Here is a 7,474-nt window from a genome sequence, read left to right as displayed (position 1 = left end):
CAGGGCCCGCAGACCCCGGGGGTTCGGGGCCCTGGGCCTCCAGCGGCCGGTTGGGCCTCGGGCCTTGGGGTGCAGCCACCCCCCCTCCCCCCCGGGGTTAACGGTGGCCACCGGTTCGTCACCGGCTCCGGCCACGCTGGTCACAGGCAACGGCCGGCCGTCGCCTTCCCCTTTTCCCACCGCTTTTTTCCCAGCCTCGTCCTGCTCGCCGCCGGCACCTACGCGCTGTTCTTGTCTTCTTTTGCCACCTGTCTTCCATCAAAAACTCCCCGCAAAATGCACCTGGCGAGCCGCAGCCGGCCTAACGGTGACGGGCGCCACGCGAATATCCACGTATTTGTGGCTTTCCCCATACATTTCGGTGGATACTCTCTACCCGTACAAAGTTTACGTCAAAATAACTGGTGAGAAAACATAACGCCGCTATATGGCACAGCGTTTTTCGTATTTCAGCGATATGTTCTGTAAGGACCACTCCAGAATTAAAAGAGGTGCACAGAATACCTTGCGTGTGCCTACACATTGCTCTCGTCTTTGCTCGGCTTTCACACCATTAAGATCTCACTATTTTGGGCGGCGTTTGGGGGATATGTAAATGTAAGAAATCTTATGTTGCAAAGCACTGTACTTATGTATTTAAACTATGCATTTTTTAAATCCCTGCGTGCACCCCCTCCTCTACTGCATTAATTTTGGCGAAAAAAATTGCTTTACTATCTGCTGAATCATTAACCATCGCACTTGTCAAGAAATGCGTCCCTGATGCAGGCAGGGTATGGCCATAAAAAGGTAGTTTAAACACTCCACAAGGATAGAAATGTTTATGGTATGCTTTAAGTATCAATTCGTGGGCAAATGAGTCAGTGTAATGCGATCAGGAGGCATCACCGAGGGCACGCTTCCCCGTGCTAGGTGAAAGAGCTGTTTTTATGACGATAGGACTAAAAAGTGAGGGTCATTTTGGAAAAAACCTTCATCGCTCTTCTTGTCTTGTGTAAATCATGTGGAGGGTGGAGGTGAGTTGCGAGGGGGACTGGGAGGAGCGCAGTCCGCAAACACTCCTTTCGATAAGCAGCATTAAGCTCTTTGGCCAAGAGTTTCCAATCCGGCACCAGCTTCCTCATGGCTGGCTTCTTTCGAAGTCAAGGAGGTTTTTCCCTGAAAGCAAAGGAGGCAACAAATTGATGGGAGCCCAATATAGTCTGTGCAGGCAACACGGTTTTAGCGTGTTAAGATCTTAGCGCTGTCAGGGCAAGTTTGCACTCCAGCACATGGTTGCCCGCAAGGGAATCGGACTTCAGCTTGGTCAGTTTCGCACGTATTAAAGGCAGTTGACTTGTGCCTTGCCAGGCTTCTGTAAGCTTAACATCTTGAAATAAACATAACATCTTGAAATCTTCGCCTGGGTAAAGTCTATGTTAAGGTTTTACTTGCCAGTATCAGCAGCTCTCTTCTCATCACTTGCTTTGACTCTAGTTCTTCTCACGCAGCTGCTGTGGCTGAGTCGTGGAGAAGGCTCCTTTGGGGTACTGTACTGCTCCAAATGCAATTGTAGAGCTGGAAAATACAACCTGTGGCTGCCTTGGGGAGTTAGGTCATGGCGTCTCCCAGTGAGAGGCTGCTCTGAGCTCATTTGAACAGCCACATGTATTGTCCCTACCGCTTCTTAGGGTCCCTTCAGTCCCTGAGACCCTTCAGTGCTTGGTCTCCACGCTGAGGCTGCTGACAGAAGGAGGGAGCAGTGCAGACAGCAATGGTCGGTGTGGAAAACCGAACTTCTAACATTAGTGGCCGTGCCACTAGAATTAGATGGACGTCACTCAAAACTAATTCCAGGCAGAAGGAGCCAAATGTCTCTGAGTGCCTGGGCCAGGGAGGCAAACGGGTGCCCTGACGGGGGAAGGCACCCAGACCCTCAGCCCTGTGCCGGTAGAGCACGTTTTCATTTCACATGCTCTGATGTCCCCTTACCTTTGGGATGTCTTAGTCTCATTTGCCTCAGAAATCTGGAGCTGAACAAAGAGTCTTCTCTGGTCAGCTTCTGTTGGTACGTACGCGTGGGCGCAGTCAATCATCTCTCCTAGAAAAGTGCCCCAGAGGCAGCGGTTCAGGGCATTGTCAGAAGCTGTCCTGCCCCGGGTCCTCGGTGAAGGAGGTGGTAAGGAGCATCTCCTGCACTCGGTCGGGTAAAACGTGACCGAGACACTTTTTACCCAACAGACACGTCTTCAGGACAGGCGGAAGATCACGGTAGCCCAGGGAAGCAGGGAAAGGCTATGAATCTGTATTCTCAGAGCTAGCAAAGTCTGGGCTTCTTCATATAGCAGGATTAAAGGAGAAGCAGGGCTTGTAAGGTTGGGTCAGAGCTGTGAAGGCAGGTTACAGGGCAGTATTAACAAGAGGACTACCTCCTTCCTACTTTTCCCTCTCTGTTTCTGTATTTAGGTCTGATTCACCATAGCCTTACACCTGCTGTATTCACTTACACCAGCGCAGAGCGCATTCAAATCAAGTTCAGCCGTAACCCTGCTGATTCGTAGTGTTTTATTACTCTCTTCCCCACCCCCTCGCCAGCTCCTTCCATCTCAGTTTTATCTCTCTATTGATCTGTTTCTCTCACACTCTCTGACACGCTTGCTGCCTTTCATTATTAGCCAGATAAAGCCAGGCAGCCGGAGCATCCTAGCTACATGGTGCTCTCTCTGTCCTCCTCCTCCACTCCGATCCTGAGGTCCTACGTCCTCTGTGCCGGGTCCCCACATTTTTGTCTGCTCCTTCTTTGTCCTGCATAGAGCTAAAACAAGGGCAAAGAACAGAAAGTCCTTTGAATGAATCGGATCCTGAGCAATCCGAATGAGAAGGTCATCATCTTCCTAAAAGACGCAAACCCTCGTGAGAGTGCATGGTGACATCCTCATAACTTAGCAAAGTCTCTGCCTTGTGCCTAGATCGGGGTGCCGGGTGTTGAGATTAAATTCCAGACTCCTGGAGTCATTAACTCCCATGCTTTCACTTTGTTCACAAAGCAAACGCCTACCTTTATGGTCACAGGGAGACTGTGAAATGTGATTTTCATGTAACCTAAAGAGTCGGAAGTAGGAGGCGAAGAATGCAGATGAAAGCAAGGCTTTACAACATTTCATAATTTTACGATAAATCTTGTGACATGGGGAGGTTCTGCGTTGTTATTTCTGAATGTTTGGGATTTCTAATTCTCACTGTAACCACCCCTGGCATCATCTCTTTCTTCTGATCTCGCTCTGATCTTTCCAGAAGAAACCTCCATTCTCTTTGTACTGTAGATCCACCTTCTTTCCTGTGCGCTCACTGTCCCACTTTAAAGCCTGGAGAGCTGTACTGTCTCATTCTATGTTGTTTCTCTCTTCACCACCGCAGAATCCAAATAACTTGTCAAAGCGCTGGTGATATTTTTTCCCCAGCCCTTCTCCAAACATAGCTAGGGTCACATCTCCTGATTTTTCACAACTGTGTGTAACACAGACCCCAAGACAAAAACACTGTAAGGACAAAGGAGGCTGGGGTGAACCGCTTGGATACCAACACAATCCAGAAGGCTTTTAACCCTAGAACTTGTGCTGGGCTAATGCACACAGGGTCCTAAGACCCGTACCTGGTTATGCCTAAAGGCAGCCCAATATCAGCTGCTTACAGAGGAGATTAAAAAGGGAGTAACTGCACGGTAACTCTTCCTCCGATCGGCTCTCACAGCCCTCAGGATTTTGCAGACCGGCAACTGTCTTCCAGACAGGCCTTTGGTCGTGATTCAAAGACTCCAGAAGAGAGAGGATCTTGCACTTCACTTGGTAGTTTGTTCCTGTGATTAATCACTCTCCAGTGACTGGCTCGTGTTATTCTCTGCCAGAATACCTGGTAGACTTTTCCCCAGGAAGGAAGTGATACTGCAAGCAAATCATGTCTCGTTCTGCTTTTTGAGACATTAAACAGGTTGACCTCTTTAAATTACTGAGATCTCCAGCCTTCGGATCACCTTTGATTCAAAGTTATTTTTAAAATATGGAGCATGAAGCAGTGTACAGTTTTCCAGTATGGAACTTACCCAGACACAGAGAGAGGTTTAATCATCTCCTCACTTTGCTTCCTTACTTCTGTCTTTGCACAGCCTGGGATCACTTCAGATCCATTGCTGCAGCCTGGCCCACTGGCCTTATGTTGGGTTTTCTGCCCGTTACGGTCCCTAAATCCTTTTCAGATCACCTCTTTTCAGGACTGGAAGTTGTTCTTTGTAGATTCGGACATTTTTTCCTGCTCCTGCCTGTACAATGAGCTCTCGACTATCTTGTAAGAAGTTTCATGAGAACGACCACCTTACCCAGTGCAGTAGGTCATTCTGTGCTGGTCCCATCCTCATTATTTTTAACACTCTAACAATATTTGTGTCCTCAGTAAATTGTGTCAGAAAGAGCTATATCTGTTCATCAAGCACTGAATAAAATGGTGAGTCATACCTGACCCAGGACTCGTTCCTGGGCATCCACATAGAAACACTGCCACTCACCGGTGGGCTTCCAGGGACGACCTCCTTTGCGTTTGCAGGCCATTAAAAGGAGTTAACCAGCTCACTTAACCTCCTGCTCTGTTAATATTGCATAATGCTATTTTTCTCTCATCAGCATGCTTTGGGGTATTAATGCTTCCAGAAGCCTGGATAGATCTAAGGCATCACCTTTTCCAAACAAACCTGTAGTCACATCAAAGACTGACAAGAACAAAACAAGTTTATGCAGCAAAATCGGTTTTCTCCAAATCGGGCTGATTGGCATTAACTGGAGAATCTCATATCAGCTCTTTGTTGCTTTGCCTAGAAACTTTCAGGTCTTCTGTTTGCTCTTTACAAATACTGGCAGGGCATAGCTCTCTTCCAGTCTTCTGGGACATCTCTGATATTCCAGAGCTTATTAACCAGTTGTTTGGTGAGCAACAGGGCCGAGGAAATTGGGTTCTCTATGGACTTGTTTCCTATATGTTCTGTACTTCCCGCGACCATACCTTCAACCAGGGTATCTTCATGACACCCTTCCCACAGTCTGCCGCATCCGTGAGTCCTTTCCCCTTGGTCTATACCCTATGTCGCCGGGCTCCTCCTCCACCCCTCTCTAACATGCACAGCTTTCCCAATATTTTCTGCTTAATTCTTTTGGCCTGCTGGCTGTCCTGCTCCGACCTGTGAGGTTTTGCCCAGCAGCATGGCTGCGGGCTCTCTTCCAGTACAGGCACCGAGAGCGTCTCTCTCCTCTGTCAGGCTGCCAGGTTTTATACAACTTACTGGAGCTCATTTACCTTTTAGACTCTGGTTCTTTTGTCAAACCTACGGCAACTAGCAGTCAGACGGACAGACAAAGTTCTGCAGATAGCAGGGCAACCATGTGGGTCTCTCCGCCATTAGGAAACAACGCTAAAAACAGCAGCAGTGGGCCGCTTGGCCTCAGGACTCTTGGGTGTAAATGATCTGTACATGATGATTTAAAAGTGACTCTGCCAGACAGAAATAAAAGCCTCATACCCTTCCCAGGTATGGCCGGGCAGGGAGGTACTTCATTGTCCTCACATGACATACACTGATCCTGGTCCAAATCCTGGCCAAACCGAGGCAATTTTTACATTTCCATCTTCTTTCCATCACCACATCACCCTCGCCTTAACACCTTCAGAGTAATACTGTAGACTGAGCGTCACTCTCATCTTTCCACAGCTACCGAACTGCTCCTCCATCGGCCCACCTGATTCCATCTCTCCCCTCAAATTTCCCTGTAATTTTACGTTAGCTTTCCTTTGAGCCCACCCCATCCAGAGTACCTCCAATTGCCGCTCTGCTTGTCTAAACCTGTGCTCCAAACAAGCAGTTCCCTTTCTATCACGTAAGAGAGTGACATCAGGCCTTGCGCTCGCTGTTCCCATCACCTCGATGGCTTTCCTGACTCCCCCCCACATCTCCCAGGGTTTCCCTGGTCCGTACAACATCCTCCTCCTTGTTCTCTCGCCTATCTCCGGCTCCTTTTGCTTCCTTCCATGGTTTTGCTCTTCAGGGGGATTTTCAGTGTTTGCGTCATTTGGATTTTCGCCCTTTAACTGACCTTTCCCCGGTTGAAATTTCTCGTCTGTTTTGTGCTTCCCAATTATACTAAACACATTCGTCAGGATTTGAAAAGGTCAGAAAGAGCCCATGTGGCTGATGTAGCCCCTTCCAGAGCTTTCCACCCTCCGCTACCCCCAGGGTGAGAAGGCAGGAGGAGAAGCGCAGAGAACCAAGGCAAGCCGCACGCCGGCTCGCGCCGCGCCGCCGTGTCCCCGGCCACGTCTGTACAGGTGGTTTCTTGCGATGCGTGTGCGAGGGCTCGCTGAGCGAGCTTCGCACAGATCGTTTGTACCAGTCCCGGGAGGGCTAGAGATGAAAAGGCTGGAGAACGTGACGGAAGCCTGGATAATCTCTGACATAAAGCCCCGTGTACGTGAAGGGGACAAAAGCCGGGGGGCTCAGCCATGTGCACGCTTGTTGACACACAATGGCACTGCATCTCACACAAACCCAGACCGTGACATGTCCCCCGGCAGCGCCGTCCTCCCACGCCCCGACCTCCCACTGACCATGAGCCTTAACACGACCGCAGCCCCGTGCCGATACGCCCAAACAAACACGCGAAAAACCTGTTGACTCTCCCAAACACGCTTACAAAAACGTGCGCAAGGCTCAAACGTTCCGACACGGGAAAGCTGGGATGAGCCTGGTTCATTAGCGCGGGAGCTCGCGGGAGGCCTGACGAAGAACAACAGACTCAGCCCACTCAGGTGCCTGTCCAAAGTTGGCACGACCTGTTCCGGGCATCCCGCCGTGCTCAGGTTTGGTACCGTGTGTCCGGTCGTCATCCGTGTCCATTCCTGATGCAGTGGCAGGTTGCTTTACAGCTCGGTGCTGCCTCTGCTCTTTCCTTCTGTTTCTTCCCAGGGTCAGTCACAGTCTTTCCTCATCGCTTTATGATGAAAAGTTTGATTGTTTCTGGGGATCTGAGGAAATTACTTTCTTGCTTCCTCATATTTCAGACCTTGGAGTGGAAACCGTCTTTCTGTCATTGACTTTATTCTCTCGCCCATCGGTTGCTCAGCTGCTCCCTTCTGATTTGGACTGTGCTTTCTCTTTGGTACTTGATGGTGGAGGGAGATTTTCCCTGTAAGACGCCCGGCCCCTCAAAGGCACATCGGCTTCTTTCTTTAATTTCGCTGTCACATCCCTACCATTTCCAGACTCATCCGTCCATCCCTGGCAGAAACACACTTGGGGACACGCTCAAATGACCCGGGTGATCCCTCGCAACGGGGAAACCCACCTTGGACGGGACCCCCCCCCCAAAAAAAAATCGCTCCCCCAGCACCCTTGTGTCCCACCCGACCCACGCGTGGGCTGCTCGGCTCTGCCCGTGAGCTTCCACCGGACCCCGCC

This window comes from Haliaeetus leucocephalus, unplaced genomic scaffold (assembly GCF_000737465.1).
Source record: "Haliaeetus leucocephalus isolate CR32 unplaced genomic scaffold, Haliaeetus_leucocephalus-4.0 Scaffold228, whole genome shotgun sequence".
In the NCBI taxonomy this organism is placed as follows: Eukaryota; Metazoa; Chordata; class Aves; order Accipitriformes; family Accipitridae; genus Haliaeetus; species Haliaeetus leucocephalus.
Note: the sequence above shows the minus strand (reverse complement) of the source record.